This window comes from Podarcis pityusensis (genome assembly GCF_964106645.2).
Source record: "Podarcis pityusensis genome assembly, chromosome: 6".
Taxonomy (NCBI): Eukaryota; Metazoa; Chordata; class Lepidosauria; order Squamata; family Lacertidae; genus Podarcis; species Podarcis pityusensis.
The window spans coordinates 28,564,307-28,582,604 of record NC_138030.1 but is presented as its reverse complement, the minus strand read 5'-3'; the positions used below and the strand labels follow the sequence as shown (position 1 = coordinate 28,582,604).

The 18,298-nt window shown below is 41.2% G+C and overlaps 1 long non-coding RNA gene across 1 annotated transcript in view; it reads left to right on the top strand.

The window, feature by feature from the left end:
* The window catches only part of LOC308479179, a 119,263-nt gene that overhangs the window by 36,217 nt on the left and 64,748 nt on the right, over nucleotides 1-18,298 (top strand). Inside the window, exon 2 of the long non-coding RNA XR_013987530.1 lies at nucleotides 15,584-15,595. This is a non-coding gene — a long non-coding RNA (uncharacterized lncRNA). The remainder of the gene's footprint in view (nucleotides 1-15,583; nucleotides 15,596-18,298) is intronic.

The following is an 18,298-nucleotide window of genomic DNA, read 5'->3' as shown; positions in this document are numbered from 1 at the left end:
TGAAGAACCTGAGAGCGTTATATATAGATTTGTTGTAAATTTCTCCCTAATAGGTTATTTCAAAGCTGAATCTGCTATCTACATGCTGGTGCATGTATGGCAGAAGTAATAGTGGTATGTGTTTAAATCACTGGCAACAAGCAGACTCGTTTATATATATCTCTGTGTAACCACAGCAGAATTAGATTTAGAATTTGAATGAATCAGTGTTGGCTTTAGGTTTTTAAAAATAAACCTTGAGTATTGAAAACCGGCACATTTATTGCAAAGGATTGTATTTCTTTTCAAGATAAATGGAATAGGTCCGTGCAAGTTCTCACTCTTCTTGTTATTATGTTAAAATCTGGTCTATTTATATACTGCTTTTTGGCTCTAAACCCCGCAAAGTTGTGAACGGAATATTAGTACAAGAGAAAACAAAAGTATAATGAATACAGTGAATAAAACTGAACAGTATAAAATAGCAAAACTACCAAATACCCAAGACTCACATTGGATATACATCCCTGACCTGCATTCGTGCCCTCATCACAGACCCAGCTCCCCAGCATTCCACCTCCCACCTCAAATACAGCTTAACTCACACCCTGTCTCACCTCTGGCTATTCCAATCTCCCACCTAGGAGCAAGTCCTGGACAGATGTTCTCACCCCCATCACATCCCAAAGGAGAACCCAAAGGAATGTTACCCCCCAGCAGGAACAGCCTTTGTACATGGAGTCATTCAAGGTCCAGCTACACCCAAACCAGGTGGAAATGGCTCAGAGAGCAGGGACCAAATCTTGCAAGACTTCCAGCTAGATGGACCCAACTGCCCTCACTCAGCAGCAAATAATAATAATAATAATTTATTATTTGTACCCCGCCTATCTGGCTGGGTCTCCCCAGCCACTTTGGGTGGCTTCCAACAGAATATTAAAATACAATAGTCCATTAAACATTAAAAGCTTCCCTGAACAGGGCTGCCTTCAGATGTCTTCTAAATGTCAGGTAGTTGTTTATCTCTTTGACATCTGATGGGAGGGCGTTACACAGGGCGGGCGCCACTACCAAGAAGGCCCTCTGCCTGGTTCCCTGTAGCTTTGCTTCTCACAGTGAGGGAACTGCCAGAAGGCCCTCAGTGCTGGACCTCAGCATCCGGGCAGAACGATGGGGGTGAAGACGCTCCTTTGGGTATACAGGGCTGAGGTTGTTTAGGGCTTTAAAGGTCAGTGTCCCATTGTGCCAGAAGTGGTTTAGTCATGCTGGCCACATGACCCGGAAAGCTGTCTGTGGACAAACACCAGCTCCCTCGGCCCGAAAGTGAGATGACCGCCGCAACCTCATAGTTGCCTTTGACTGGACTTAACCATGTAGGAATCCTTTACCTTTACCTTACGAAAGTTACTGTATCATAAATGCTTGCACATACCTCCTTTTTTCACTTTGCTGTTTTCTGGATTATTCAGTTCACACAATGAAAAGAAATAAATCTCTACCTGCTATAAGAAACAAAGCAGCACCGGATGAAGCAATGTAATTGTTGTTGTCAGATCAGGCAATCATTTCGGGAGCTTGCTGGCAGGCTGACAATGAACACATGAGACCTTTCAGAGCTGCCATTCATGCTGGACATATCAATAACTAACAAACAAACGTTAGTCTACTGGGCTCCCAGTCCAACACTAAAGCCAAGTATTTCCACTAAATCAGCCTGATCGGGCCCACCAGGCTATTTCTTCTTCTGTGGCTGAGGTTTTCTAAAACATTTTGATGTATTTGTATGCACTCCCAGACACATTTGGCTTCTTAGGAAATAATGTCCTTTTTAACTACAGCTACTACTCCTGACCAATTCTCTACTTTGCTGAACACTGCTTTAGACATCCTGGAAAGCTCTGGGATATTTGGCTCAGGCAGCTGGCATGACAAATTGGTATTGCAGAGCAACACTCAGTCTGGTTCTCCACCACCTTCCAGGAAAATTGATGGACAGAGGAAGGCGAGAGCACAAATAAAACCTTGCTTCCAGTAAAGGAGGTAAACAGGTGGGAAAGAGAGAAGAGGCCAGCAGCAAACTATCAGAAGGGAGAACTGTGGATCTAAGCCACATGTGTCAGCCATCGCCACGCTCTCTCATAGAGAGAAGCTATTTGCACACCTCCTTTTTTCAGAATGGAAGGATGGATGTCAAATCCTGGCATCAAATTTACTGTGGGCATGTTTAAGGCAGTATGCTAAGTCCAGGAGAAGCCAAGCCAGTGCAAAGAGGAGTTCAGCAGGAAGAGCAAACATTCTGTTGCTCAGTGTAGATTTTTGAGGGCAAATAAACTGAGAACTTTCATGGTTGCTGTAAGAAGTACTGGCAAACACAGTGGTGCCTGCAGGCATCATGCTGGTGATCACTGGGTTGGGACACTGAAGCTTGGCATGCAATGGCACTGTGTCTCCTCTTTGTTAACTATGCAAATAACTAACACAAAAGTTCTCTGGGCAGCTTACAATAAATATTTATTTTTAGAAATTTCAATGCACAATAAACCATAAAACATTTTTTTAAAACGTGCATGCCATCTTTTATTCCTTTGAATGCTTTCCAATAACTGGACACAGAGATACTAGTTTCCTCAAGGAAAATGGGGCTTAAGAGCAAGATATTCACACACAAACAGAAGCGGGGAAATGGTGAACATTTTATTGCATACTGGACATTTTTAGGAGCAATGGATTCCAGGCACTGCTTAAATGATAGTTTTGTTAACACAGCAGAGAACGTAGCTTAAGAACCCTATTGATTTTAATATAATAATTGATTGAACAGATTGATTTATGTCCTGCATAAAGTTTGCTTCCTAGAATTCTTGAGTCAGAGGTGGGCTGTGATTGAAATAGCAAAGGAGCTTATCTGAAACCTACAGTGTAGAGCCCAGGCAGAGAAGTGCTGCAGCTGTATCCCAAATTTTCAAATAGGAGTAGCAGACAGAGTTTTAGAAATCAAGTTTCTGATCAGAGAAAGGAAGATTTGTGATTATTATTTTTTAAGGAAAGATTTGCAACACTGTATAGGCCTATGGACATTTGTACTTAATATGATGCCTCATAAGGAACTGAACCTGAAAAGGGTGCACTGGAAGGATCTGCACTTAGAATTATTTTAGAATATTATGACTGTACTGTACAGTTAATAGACTGGACTGTCTTTTCCCTCAGGTTAACCCACAACAATGACTAGCCAAATTCCACAGTCAAACTGTATAACAGCATCAATAATCTTGTTTTATGAATGTAAATTTATTGTTGATGCTGTATTGTTCACCACCATGATATTTCTTAATGTCCCTCCTCCCTCTGATACATTGCTGAGGTAAGACCAGCAATTATTGAGTTAAAACCACAGAGAAAGAAGTTTCCCTCAGCTGGCAGACAGATGGGAAAGAATGAGAGATCCATACAGTTATTCAAGGGAGTTAAAGCTGATGACAGAAAAGTGGGATGAGGGGAGAAGACAAGAGAGTGGCCCAACTGGAAAAACCACGATGCAACTATTGCCTCTCCTGTAATAGGTAAACTATGAGAAATGGCTCACTACATGCCAGAAGGAAATGGTGCAAACAATAAAGGAAGAATATAAAGGTTTGTCTGAATATTGTAATACAACATCAACTTTTTATATGTGTTTTGATAAACATATATATGAGATGGATTTACTCACAATATGCACCATAGATACCGAGTGGCATTTAAAATGAAGACTTCAAAGCATCAATTGAATGGAAAAATTGATATTTGTCCAACCATACTGAAAGATATTGGTCAACTAGGGACCTGGAAAATGAAACTTACAGCCTCATATCAGGACCATTTCTTATATGAGTGGAAGCTGGAAGGGAGTTCACTGTTGGCATGATTAAGATAATCCATAGGGTGAAAAGCTAACTGCTGCATGGAGACATCAGCAGTGATGGGTGGCTGGGTGTGTTGTAGGCAGCAGTAGTGTAGGAAGAAGTCTTGTGCCTCTCTTATTTATCTGGCTAATTTGGTGCTCTAATTAGTAATATTTTAATAAATATAATAAATAAATAAACCTTTTTTACCACATAATAATATGCACTGAGTCTTCTTTTTGGATGTGAGGCGCATTGCCATTGCTTGCTTATACTAGTTCATTTAAAAGTGCATTAAATATAAACCTTTCCCACTGAATGGATATACATTTTGTCTTGCAATGCATTCTGCCTTTTTATTTCTGCTGTTCCATGAATGCACTTCAGCTGTGAAGCCCATTCCCAAAGCTGCTATTCGCCCCAGTTGAGATAAAACAACACACCATGTTTGTCTGTTATTTCCCCCTGCATGACAAATGGCAGCTTTGAGGAGAGGGAAAATACATAAGATTGGGGAAAACAGTGTGGCATATGCAGTTGCACTGTCAGGCTTCCCGTGATGGGATTTGGGTTTTGCTTAAAGGTATGGTGAATTCTCCTCATTTGCAGAATCACCACAAAAGTGGAGTGTATATTGTTTATTTTGGGGGCAGTTTTTAAGAAAATGGGGAGAAGATTTTATAGACAAGATAGCTAAGGGTGTTTTCGTAACCTTTCCCCACTCCCCAAGCCTTCCTGCTGTTTTGAACAGCAGCTTGTTTACTCCTGGTTGTGTTTCAGGAATGGAATATACCTTGTAAGCATTTCCACAAACAAATGGATTTGTGTGCTCAGTTGGCACTGATATACACATTTTTGAATGCATTATTTCACTGCAGAACTGCATCACAAAATTTGGAGAAGAGTGGATTTTGAAGGATAGCTGTGTTTCAGAAAGTGAAAATTCAGTAATGTAAAGGGACCCCTGACTGTTAAGTCCAGTTGCAGACGACTCTGGGGCTCATCTCGCTTTATTGGCCGAGGGAGCCGGCATACAGCTTCCAGGTCATGTGGCCAGCATGACTAAGCTGCTTCTGGTGAACCAGAGCAGCGCACGGAAACACCGTTTACCTTCCTGCCAGAGCAGTACCTATTTATCTACTTGCACTTTGACATGCTTTCGAACTGTTAGGTTGGCAGGAGCAGGGACCGAGCAACGGGAGCTCACCCCGTCGCGGGGATTTGAACCGCCAACCTTCTGATCGGCAAGCCCTAGGCTCTGTGGTTTAGACCACTGCACCAATCCGAACTGAACCAAATTTCTCCTCCATCCATATCTGGGTGCCATACTCTTAGAAGGATGTAGAAAACTAAATTAGGACCAGAGAACTACCACATGGGGAAAGACAAAGACTTGTTCTGTTCTACCCCAGAAGATGGCACTAGATGAAATGTGCTTAAGTTACACGAAAGGAATAGATTTTAGCTGAACTTCAGGAGATGGTAAGAGCACTTCAACAATGGAACCAATTACCTAATGCAGTAGGGACCATTCTCTCACTGGAAGTCTTCAAGCCATCTGCTGAGGATGCTCTATCCTTATGCTGGATGGATTTCCTCCATCAAGCAGAGGGTTGGCCTACAAGATGCTCTCTATATCTGTGCCTCTAAGTTGTCCTGACTCTGCTTTCACTCAGTTGAGACACATTTGGTCTCAGGAGCAGTGTTTGTGGCTAAACTGGCACCCTCAGTATATTGCCCAGATGGCCAGCTGAGACACACTAAGCATTTTTCTCCTAGGAACAAAACCTTGGGGTATGGAAAAGTGGGAAACTGACTAGCTGGAGGACATTGAAACTGCAGCATGTCAGTAAAAAAAGGTCTTAGCCATCTGGTGGGACATATAAAATTGATGCCCAGTTTTTGATGCAAAAAAGCTCTTCAGCTTTCCATGCCTTCCAAAAGGCCTCTGGGTTGCACACATCCAAGCTTTGTGAGTGTCTGATGGTGTGGCAATAATTTTAGCCTTAATATATTAAAGAATATATACTTTTTCACAAGCTGCTTCCCAGCTGTCATTGTGATCCTATCACTAGAGGAGGCCAAGCAATGTAATCATATCTCAGCTGGTTCTTGCTAGGGTGCCAGCACAGTAGCTGCAGTTTAGCTTTATTATGTTGAACGGTTCAACTAAGTTATTTCCAAATGCTTGCGAGGGGGCTTCTGATTAGAGAGCTGCTCTAGGTTTTGATCTAGCTAACTATGCATTCATCCCAAACGTCTCTACATTTGGTGTGATTTATTCTGCCATATAGCTGGCCGTGCTGCTTTACTACTGATGATTCCTGATGGGTTGGACAGATAAAGAGATCCAAAATCATCTGTTTTTAATATCATGCCTATTTTCCACAAATGACATTTTTGCAAAGTGAAAAGCAGAATATAAAATTTTAAAATTAAAAATAAATGAACAATAAGAAGTTGTGCATTCATAATTTAGGCTGCAATCTTAACCCAACTACCTTGGAGCAAGCACCTTTGAAATCAAGTAGACATGTTTGGATAGCAGCCTTCACAGGGCTCTATTTAAATGGTCTACACGGAGCTTGTTAATCTTAAAACTGGAACTAGTTCAAGTTCAACACACCCACAAAACCCTAGCTCATGTTTTTCACTTTACAAAACGAATTAGCTCAGTTCATATTCAGTTCACACTACAAGAAAGAATCCTCTGCAATTTTTTCAAGCATTCAGAATGATACAAGCTGCTAAGCTGAAGTATAAAATATACTTAAGGAAACTTAGAAATATCAAAGCACACACAGTGGAGTTTGAATTATTTAATATATTTTCCTCAACAATTATTATTTTTAAACTTAAAGGCTCAAAGAGAAAACACAAGCACAGATGTAAGAGAATGAACTTGAAGATGAACTAGACAATGTGCAAAGTTCTATCCCAAAATGAATTTATTTCATGTTCAGTTCACACAGTGATTTTAGGTGTAGTGGGTTTTTGAACCAAACCAGTGAAGTTCATTAAACTGAACTAGTTCATTGCAAACACTGAGGCTATGTGACCAGGACTTGATTTAGGTTTGATGAGGCCCTAAGCTACTGAAGGTAATGGGGCCCTTTATATGTCCAGCTGTCCTTTGTCAACAACAAATTGTCGCTGTTTTTTGTGTTGAATATATGCTATATGGTAATTTATGGACCTAATAGGTCCATACACAACACAAAACACTGTTACTGTATGTAGGTTTTATTTCATTTGGGTTTTTTATCTTATATTTTGGAAATGTACATCCAGTTTTTTTCCTTTAATTTTTTTGGGGGGGCCCAAGAGAGTGGGGCCCTAAGTTATAGCTTGTTTAGCTTATACGTAAATATGGTACTGTATGTGACTAGCTGACACAAAGAACAATGAAAATGCAACCTGTACTAACGCCTGGTTAAATTTAAAATACAATTCATATTTATTTTCTTTTATTTGACTAAGGAACTTTAGGTGGTACACAAAGTACTTCTCTCCCTCCTCCCTGCCACCAAGAACTCTCTGAGGTAGGTTAGGAGAAAATAGCTGGTCCAATGTCTCCCAATGAGCTTTATGGATGAATAGGAATTTGAACTCAGTCTCCCAAATCTTAGTCCAATACTCTAGCCACATCTCAGTTGATGCTGAACACAAACACAGGGCTGCAAAGCCCCTGCCCACTACCAATAATATACCCATAATGGGATATAGGAACTTCAACAATCCTCTATCAATATAAATGAAGGTGCATTTGTTTGGGGGTGACTTGTTGGGTTTAGGAAACTCAGAATCACCAACCCTGTGATACTTGTTATACTGAAATTAGCTAAACTTGGAAGGTATTCAAAACAAGATCTCATTTAGTGCATTCCCTGCCCCCCGAATAGGGAATGAATCAGGTTGCTAATTTGATCTAGGCCACTATGCTATGTCAGCCTGGAACTGATCCCCCATTCCTGTCTGCCCTGACAGGTAGGAACTGGCAGGACAGCGGAAACAATGGAAAATCCACCATTCTGCCCATCTAGGATTGCTGTGAGAGTCAAGTGATCCTCCTCTTATATCAAGTTACCCGCATGAGTGCATTTTGGGGATTTCGATAGGACTGCTATCCTAGGCACATTTCATTGAGAGCATTTGTATTGGAACCCCTCTTTACACATTTGTAAATCTCCTTCTACTTCATTAGCAAGCGAACAGCACTGGCTACCTATTGCTGGCATAACCATTGGCAGATGCTGAGCATTGCTCAAGCCCATAATAATAAATGTAACCCCATATTATAACTGCTTCGAATCCCATTTTGGATTTAAGTGGCACAAAGAATAATAACAATAATAGTAATGTCAGCTTATAGCAGAGGTAAGGCCCATTGAACTCAGTAGGCCTCACCCCTGAGCAAAGTGCTTCGGACGGTGTTTACGCAATTGTTGATGGTCAAGTGCAAATTTTCAGCTGCTCAATGCAGCACATAAGAAGCGCTTTGAAGACATTGTTAACTTTCCATTTTCTGTATCTTTCAGGTGCAAGGATGAGTTCTTCTTGTGGATCTATAATTTCGCCAACATTTTTTTAATGCCTGTTGCACTATCCTTAATACATTATTATTCCATTAGGATCACTTCAGCTAACAAATGCTGAGGTGTCCTGGTATGATGTGCATTAAAGAATAATGTGTTGGGTGTGTGTGTGTTTACAAATTGTGTTCCATATGAGTAACACAGTATGATTAACTGGGCGCAAAAAGTGCCATGAAGTTATAACATTTATCTCCATGGACGCTCCAGATTACTTTTTCCTGTTGCATGCCTTAAAGGCTAAACATCTAGTCTTCAATTTATGCAGGGCTGTTAAAATTTTTAAACCTTTGTAAATGATGAACAGTTTATCAGTGTAACTGCATTTTTTGTGGGCATCAGCCTTGGCTGCGAAGGATAAAGAAATATCGGTAGCTTTTTAGTGGTCATTTTCCCCCCTGTTGAATGTGCAAGTAGACTGGAAACAGAATCCATTATTAACAGATACTGTAGATGTTTTATTAAATATATCAAGACCATGAAGATTTGTAACTTTAATAATCCATTGTCTTATTTTAAATTCTATAACATTATTATATGCTGAACAACTGAGGATATTTCTTATAGGATTGTGGTCAGGAAAAACCTCAGAAAATTGATAATTTTGCTGTTGGCAGGGGAAGGGAAGGGAATTTCCAGCTGACTGTAAGAGCGCATTGATAGGGCATTTTTTCATAATTCAGGATTCAATAGTGGAGTCGGCTGTACAGTTGTTATTTCCCATTAGCAAATGTGGTTAAAAAACTTGAAAGCTACACAGGAGGGCCAGTGTGCATATCTCTTCCTTAAGGAAATACAATCATTACAGCATGCACATTCTGTGTCCTGAGAACATAAGAGGGGCTCCCGAAGGAGCTGTCACTCTGCTCCTTTGGGTACAGACCTGCGATGGCAGACTCTGGAGAAAGATGAGGAGGCATATGAGGAGGAATAGGGAGGTGAGGCCTAGAAAGCAGAGGGAGCCTGCCTGAGGAAAGCCCTTCCCTAAAAGATGGTAATGGTGGAGCAGGAGTCTCACTGCCACTCGCCTCTCTTTGGGAGAGAGAGCTCTGATGAAGGCTGGGGAGAGCTCAGAGTACCTGGTGTGGCTGAACAGGACTGAGGGGAGAAGGTGGGTCCAACATTGCCTCTCAGGGCTAGATTCTGCTTCCGACACCTCCTCCTCCCAGTCTGCTCCTTCTTCTGCCGCTGAGCACTCATCATTATTCCACCACCGACCCACTGGCTCTGAGTCTTCTTCCCCTGGAGGTGCCCAGATGGTGCACCCAGCCAGTCCATGAGACAGCTACACCAGTTTTGTACTCTGTGGACAAACACTGACTCCCTTGGCCTGAAGTGAGATGTCCAGTTGTCTTGGACTACAGGCAAACTGCCAGACTGCCAGGGGTCAAAGATGATGGAGATCACTAAGTTGAGGAAGGCTGAATTAGTCTAATCCAGGGGTTACCAGTGTGGCATCCGGGGAGCACCCACAGAGTCCTTCCCTGGTGCCCATAGCATCCCCTTCCTTTGCTGAAATTAAGCTTGAAAGTAGAATTCTTTTGTAGCCTATAGAATAAATGGTGGTGCCTGCTTGGTTGTGATGTTTGTGTGGTGCCCAAAACAGTTTCTCCAGTTTGTAAATGTACACACAGGCCAAAAACAGGTAACCTCTGGACTAATCTTTTTAAAATGTCACATAACCTAGTTACTATCATAATGTATTAAAGCAGAGGATTCCATAAGGAAATCAGTGGCATTTGACCTTTCTTTTGGCAAGAGTTTGGCAGATGGGAGCTAGTGCGGGGGGGGGGATTAGTCTGGGTACAGGGCAAAAGTAAGTGATGAAAAAAAATTTAAAAACTAAGTGATGAACATTTATGGTGGGGTTGCTAGACCCTGTTTCCCCAAATGACTAACACCAAGCATAAAAAAGAACAAGTCTTGTTGAAGAGTAACCACTATGAATTCTGAAGGAGGAAGTCCTGTCACTATGGATGAGGTGATCTGCTCTGGGTATATGACTAATGGTGGATACCACCCTAAATAAAATGGAAGGTAGAACATAAAAATGGATAATACTCTAATTATAAATAAGAATTCACTGAGGGGGAAGGGAGAAACAAGTTGAGGGGCATCTTCTGTATGCTAAATGTCATACCAGTTTGAGGAAGGAAAGGATAACATTGCATTTGTTGATTTCATTTTCTACAAATGGCTTTATAAATGCAGGTCTGGAACAATTTATAAAGTATGTGCCCTATTTGAAAACATTAGTTGTCCTTCCAGCAACTGCAGGGAAATTCAGGACTGGAAATCACTGTCAGACACCTGCCAAGAACATAATTATTTGCTTCCAGCCAGACTAACTAGTCACTGTCATGTCAGTGGAGGATGTCCCTTGAAGATCTGATTGAACATGAATGTAATATGTCTTATAGGTCAGGTAAAATAAATTTGCACTGTCCTGCAAATCCATGTTTAGTGAGGACATAACAATTTGTGCAGACAGTGCACTTTCACATTTAATGAAGGAAAGAAACAATCCTGAAAATACCACCATAAACATTGTAGCACCAGTCACTTATTTAAAGTAACGTGATGATTTAAGCAAACACCCGTGTAAGGGAAGCCCATTGTGGAAGAACTTTGTCTTTCAATGAGATAGGTTAATTGGCCTGCAAAATTATTCCTCCAGGCTTATCGGCACATCTGTCAAGGGTTTTTGGTTTGCTTTGTTGTTTTGTTGGCCCTTCAGGGATAAATGCCATCAGGATGTGGGACTATCTGGCAGTGATGTAACATCCCTCACACAATCCCAATAATGATTTCTGGAACAGGTGGGAGGGATTTCGATATCAGGCCAACCAGCATGTAGCCACTAATGGTCTGAACTCTGGTTCAGAATCTAGACACATATAATAAAACATTCCGAAAATGCTTTTTTTAAAAAAGCGTTTTAAAAAATACATTGAATTTTCCATAAGGCTCGCTATTGCCACCTAGTGTCACATTGTATATTGCACTTGAAACACACTTAAAACATTTTATTTGCGGCTGTACAGCTGAGTCCTCTGAAGTATATAAATCTCCCAGATGGGGGTCTGACCTTTGAGCTTTGGCATAGTCCCATATTGGTAGGGTGCTGCATGCTGTCCCCTGTTGCTGTTTCCTGGGGCTGAATGCCCTTAAAATCTTCCTTCAGACCTTCTTTCTCAATGTGCTCCCAAATACATTCTGCACCAAAAGGAGTTTCTTGGGCCCAGCGACAGCCCAACAAAAAGCATATTACAGCCATCAGTCTCAATATTACCAGTGGCTATATTGGCCAAGTGATTCCAATTTTTTATATTAGAAGCCTATCAGTGTAAAAACAGGATAATTTTATCCTAAGAATCACGGGGGCACAACGGAAAGAGGTCTTTCAATACATAGACAGGGGGATGAATTTTTGCAGTTTTTAAAAATTCTCTGTGCATTAAGACATTATTAAGACTCTATGAGGCAGATAATGCTCTTTCTAAATATAAAGATCTGTGTCTGCTTTTCCTTGAAGTTGCTTATTATTTATTGGGATTTTTAGGGCTATTAAATGAATCTTATTTAAGGGTCTGCCAGGCACCATTACTGTCATTTATTAAAGTAACAAAAGTATTTGCTTTTGTGCTAATGTCACCTTGCAAAAATACTGCATAGTCTTCTATAGCTGCTTGAGTTTTTCCTAGAATTTGCTGCTACAGTGCCTAATTTGACAAACTGTTTAATGCAGAATTGCTAGTGCCTTCTGTAATGTCTCCAGTGTGAGCCAACATATGTGTCATGTAAAAGTTAGCAGTGCAACTTTTTGATAGACAAACACATGGTGGGAAGGATATGGCAGAAATTATTTCTTCCCAAATAAATAAAAATAAATAAAACTGCTTCTAACAGTTTGGATCTCAGCCGGCTATGAAGGCCTAACAACACTTCAGTTTAATTTCCCCTGCGTGTGTGTTTTTGATGTTCCCATGATAAGGAACATTTGTTTTGTTTTTTAATATAAAACATTCTTTACCAGCCATTCTTCAGGAGAATCCAAGGCAGCGTACAAAAGTCTGAAAACAATTCACACAACTTGCACAACACATATATCTTTAAACAGACAACACGGCAAACAACGAAATAAAGGGCAGGCAAAAACATGAAACTAAGGCTGCATCTGCACTATATATTTAAAGCAGTATCATACCACTTTGAATAGTCATGGCTTCAGTTTGCTAAGAGTGCCAAGAATTGTTAGGAGGTACAGAGCTTCCATTTTCATAGTGGTTTAATAGTCAATCCTTCTTTCCAGGGAATTCTGGGAATTGTACTGTTTTCTGCGGGAAGGAGGGGGTCTCCTAATGGCTAAGAAGTTTTGTGAGGAGAACACAGGTAAAGTGGAGAAAATGGTTTTAATGAGCAAAGCAGGATTTTGTTGAGGTGCCTTCCAATTAAAACTTATCTGTGCTCTAACACTTGCTTGTGCTTTGAGTTCCTTGGAAATTCAACAAACAGCCTGCAGTAGCTCCAGATTTTGCCACCAGCAGCTGAAGCCCTTTGAGACAAGCTTGTTCTCTGTGAATGTAAAATTCATTCAAATTAGTTATGTACAAACCAGTCTGATTTTTTTAAAATAAAAGAATAATAATAATTGACCTGAATTTTGAGCATAAACTCAAACAAACTCAGAACATGCCCTGAAGCCTGCTTAAATTGCCTTGCCTTTCTAAGTTATGTGTAATGTCATTTTCAAGTTCTGCCAACCTGGGATAAATTATTGAAACCCCCCCCCTCCGCCACCCACTCTCTTCCTCTCCAAATCCTGGAGCAAAAGCTGTGTGAACTTAGGGCTATTAACAAAACTGTTTGATAATAATTTCTGCAAGTTCATTCAATTCACTTTCAATCTTACATTAAAAACAACCTTGGAATAAGGTGTTTTGCTTTTTTAAAAACTAAAAATGCAAAATAAACTTTGCATTTTTGTTACAAAGGAAGCCTATAGCTTTTAAAAAAAACTTAGCCACTTCCATCAACAATTGTTTCAGGCTAGGTAGAGAATTGCCAAGAGCCAATATATAATTTGCACTGAAATGAGAAAACACTAGATTTTGAGAGAGTGCTTCACATATTGGGATGAGTGGGGGAACATGGCAGAAGTACTATTATACCATTTAGGCTGCAACCCAAAACTCACTTTCAGGAAGGTAAGACCTACTGAACTCAACAGGTCTTACTTCTGAGTTGATGTGTACAGCATTTTTTCCTTAAAATATAAAGTGACATAGAAATTGAATAGCAATCATTATAATTATAATATTGTACTTACCACTGCTGGATCAGCTTTTGGTGCTGCATTGAGCACTCCTAGAATTTAATATATTATTATTTAAAAAAGAAAAGAAAAAGAATTTAATATATTATTATGATAATATTCTGAGTAAAATCCAGGAATGGGAAGAATGGGGAAACCACAGCAGACACATATGCCATATCAGAAGCCACACGTCTGCTCAGAAGCATAGCTGTCAAGTTACAGATTTGAAAATAAGGGACCAGCAGCCTTGAAAATAAGGGACCAGCAACCAAAATATGGGACCTGCAGCCTCACCTGTTCCAGACACCCTCCTGCAGTCTGGTCAAACTCATGCTGGTAGCTTCAAGGACACTGTCCAACCAACTTTGTAACCAGAGGTTCAACTGAATAGAATCTGAATCACATGTACCACAAGGCCTATGCAGCCTCAACTTAAGATGGCTCCCCGGCCTGGCTTTGCACTGCAAAGTTTGCAGCAGCACATGCAACAAAATGGCGTCCAGCATTCAAAAAACCCCTCAGCTTGCATTAACTAGCCACACATAAGGCATGCAAGCTCCACCCCCCAGTCGTTCTTAGACTTCTTATTGGGTGGGCAACACAGCCAAGCAACACAGTTGGAGCCTCCCTCCTCCCTGACCGGCAGGGAAGGAGGGAGAGGAGCTGCTTCCTTTGAAATTTAAGGGACATTTAAGGGACATCCATCAATAAGGGACAGCAGCGGGACATGGTGCTGGAATAAGGAACTGTCCCTTCAAATAAGGGACACTTGACAGCTATGCTCAGAAGTAAGTTTCACTGATACCAATAGGACTTACTCCTAGGCAAATATGTATATGGCTGTGATCCTTGAGGGACACCCTTCAGCATCTAGAGAGATTTGCCATTTGGCATAGGGGAGTTATTGCTTGACAAACATCAGCACAGAAGTTCCTTAAGCATAATATCATAAGAAGAGACCTGCTAGATCAGACCAAAGGCTCATCTAGTCCGCTAATCCTGTACCACAGCAGCCAGCCAGATACCTATGAGAAGCCCACAACACATACATGAATTCAACTGCGTTTTCCCCACCTATGATTCTCAGCAGAGACATACTACCTCAACAATGGAGGTAGAACATAGGCATAATGCTTAGTAACTAATGGTGGGATTATTCTCCATGAATTTATCTAATCCTCTTTTAAAGCCATCAGAATTGGTCACCATCACCAATTACGTAGTTTTAATCATCTCATAAGGTAAAGGTAAATGGACCCCTGACCATTAGGTCCAGTCATGACCGACTCTGGGGTTGCGGCGCTCATCTCGCTTTATTGGCCGAGGGAGCCGGCGTACAGCTTCCAGGTCATGTGGCCAGCATGACTAAGCCACTTCTGGTGAACCAGAGCAGTGCACGGAAATGCCGTTTACCTTCCTGCCAGAGTGGTACCTATTTATCTATTTGCACTTTGATGTGCTTTCGAACTGCTAGGTTGGCAGGAGCAGGGACCGAGCAACGGGAGCTCACCCCGTCGCAGGGATTCGAACCGCCAACCTTCTGGTCAGCAAGTCCTAGGCTCTGTGGTTTAACCCACAGCGCCACCCGCATCCCAACCCTCTCATACTTAGGACTTAATTTGTGACACAATTTGCCAAAATGTTTGCTGATGCCTTCCCATTACTGTGAGCACTGCTATTTTTCTAGTAAACACCATGAACTCCTCCGTTGTTCTCCTAAAATAGCAATGGCGCCCGCCTGAGAGGTGCTGGCAAGTTCCAGCTGAAAAAAAAGCCATGACTGGTGAGTAAATAGGTGGCTGCAATCCTAGTGTGGTGTAGTGGTTAAGAGCGATAGTCTTGTAATCTGGGGAACCGGGTTCACGTCTCCGCTCCTCCACATGCAGCTGCTGGGTGACCTTGGGCCAGTCACACTTCTCTGAAGTCTCTCAGCCCCACTCACCTCACAGAGTGTTTGTTGTGGGGGAGGAAGGAAAAGGAGAATGTTAGCCGCTTTGAGACTCCTTAAAGGGAGTGAAAGGCGGGATATCAAATCCAAACTCCTCCTCCTCTTCTTCTTCTATAGCCTCTTTTCTGGGAAAAGGGCCCACTGAACTTGATGGGGCTTACTTCAGAGTAAACATATAGTGGTTAGGAAGATGAAGTATCACAAATACAAAGAAAAACTCCTCCATGTTTTTTAAGTACAACGTTCTCCTAAGGAGATAAATAATAATAATCAAACGTCTGCATCTCTCCCATGTTTGCATGGGATTTGATGTGTTCCAGCCATCTGTGCTGGCAGGGGAGGAGGGAGAGGGCAGCATCAAATGTTTTGCCAATGTGCTGTTGCATATGTGCACATCAGTAAAATATTGCATTCAAAGAATCTTGATGTAATCAAGATCACATCAATATTGCTTATTGCCCCCCCTTTTTTGCAGTGATAAATCAGAAACTCACAGAGGAAAGAACACACAACTGAACTGAAGGTACTGAGACCTGAAACTAACCGCATGCACATGTTCCAAAATTAATTTTATCTTAGTTCAGATGTCAGGAGCAGTGGAAAGCAGATCCAAGTAAAATGGAAAACCCAACAAAGAAATAGAGTTGGTGAAATCCTTTTGTCCTTTCTTTCGTTTGCCCTGTATGATATTTGTTGCTGAATTAACCCAAGATGAATATCAAGGTAGGGGGACTGTATGCTCTTAATGCAGACTTCACATTGGCTAGGATGAATAACCATTCTTCAAGCCATGCTTGACTGAAAGGGATCAGAGATGCAGCTTGACTCAATAGTAGGATTACTAAGGCACAACAAAGGGCTAGAGGCAATGCAGCAAGCAAATGTCTGATAGCCTGGGGCAGGTATAACAATAAAGCATACATAAATATAGCCACAGACCAATTTTGCCCCAAATAATGCCTCCTGAGTGGGACGATATTGCTCCAAAATTCCTCTTGCATCAGTAGAAAGCAATGTTACACCAGCATTGTGGATATATGCCAGTGCAGTGACACAGTTGCAGCATTGAATTGGGTGTACCAATTCCTGTGCTGATGGGACACTGCCACTACCAAGGGGAAAGTGGGTGGCACTGGTGGCATGTTGAGAATCAGGTGAATTAGTTGGGTTCTAATGCTTGCTCAGAGGCAACTGAGCATCATATTGCGCCACCAAAACAGGGGCTGTAGTAAATCACTCATATTAGATTTTATGGGAGACAGTACTTCCTTGCTGACTGGTTGATGCTCCCCCTTCTTACTCAGTTCAATGACCTTCATGATGAGTCACACTATTATTATTATTTGATTGTAATACAGCCTTTCATTTTAATAAGTACCAAGGCAGGCTCACAAAGAAGTAAAAACTGACAGAAGAATAACAAGTATAAAGCTGATGATAAAAATATAACTACCCATAATTATAATACATAGTAAAACAATTTCACCAAAACATTAAAACATCCATAATTAAAATGCACAATAAAGAAGCTTATTAAAACAGTGAAGCAGTTAAAGTTACAATTAAAACAGGAGGTTCAAGTCAGGAAATCAGAGGAAACCTTGTCTAAACAGGTGTGTCTTTGAGAGCTGGTGAAATGCCAGTCCTGCTGAACTACTTGTACATTTCAGCCGGGAGAGCTTTCCACAGCACTGGTATCACCAGTGAAAAAGCCTACCTCTGTGTTATCACAAGCCAAAGGAGGTACCATGTACAGAGGTACAGTGAGTCTAGTCCACATTTTACCAGCTTCTCTGCAGGAAAATCATGGGGGAATTTGTCAAAAGTCTTACTAAAATCACGATAAACTACGTCCACAGCATTCCCATGATCCAGCAAGCTTGTAACTTGTATCAAAAAAAAAGAGAGAGAGAGATTTGTCTGGCATTACTTGCTTTTGAGAAACCTGTGCTGGGTTTTATCAATCACAGCATCCTTTTCTAACTGCTCACAGACTGAGCATTTAATTGTCAGTTCTAGGACCTTTCCTTGTATCAGTGTCGAGCTGACTGGTCAATAGTTACCTGGGTTTTCTTTTTCCCCATTTTTGAAGATGGGGACAACATTTGCCCCCCTCCTGTCTGCAGGGAACTCACCTATTTGCCAAGAATTCTCAAAGATTATAGACAGAGGCTCTGAGATTACATCCAGAAGCTCCTTTAGTACCCTTGGGTGCAGCTCATTCCATCTTTTCCTATCTTGGGCTGCAGTTTCCTGCTTGCATAATTTATTCTGTTATCACCAGGATCCCAGCCATACAGCTGCAAATAAAATGTTTTAAGAGTGTTTTAAGTGCAATATACAATGTGACACTAGATGGCCTTGTGGAAAATTCAATGTATTTTTGGGAAATGCTTTGGGTGGGGGAAGCATTTTCAGAATGGTTTTTATATGTGTGCAGATTCCACCCAGGTTAGGCAGTGCTTTCCTTTTTTTGGTGAAAACAGAAGCAAAGTAGGTGTTGAGCAATTCCACCTTCTCTCTGTCACCCAGTAGCATTTCTCTGTCTTCTCCATGCAGAGGACCTCCTACTTGCTTG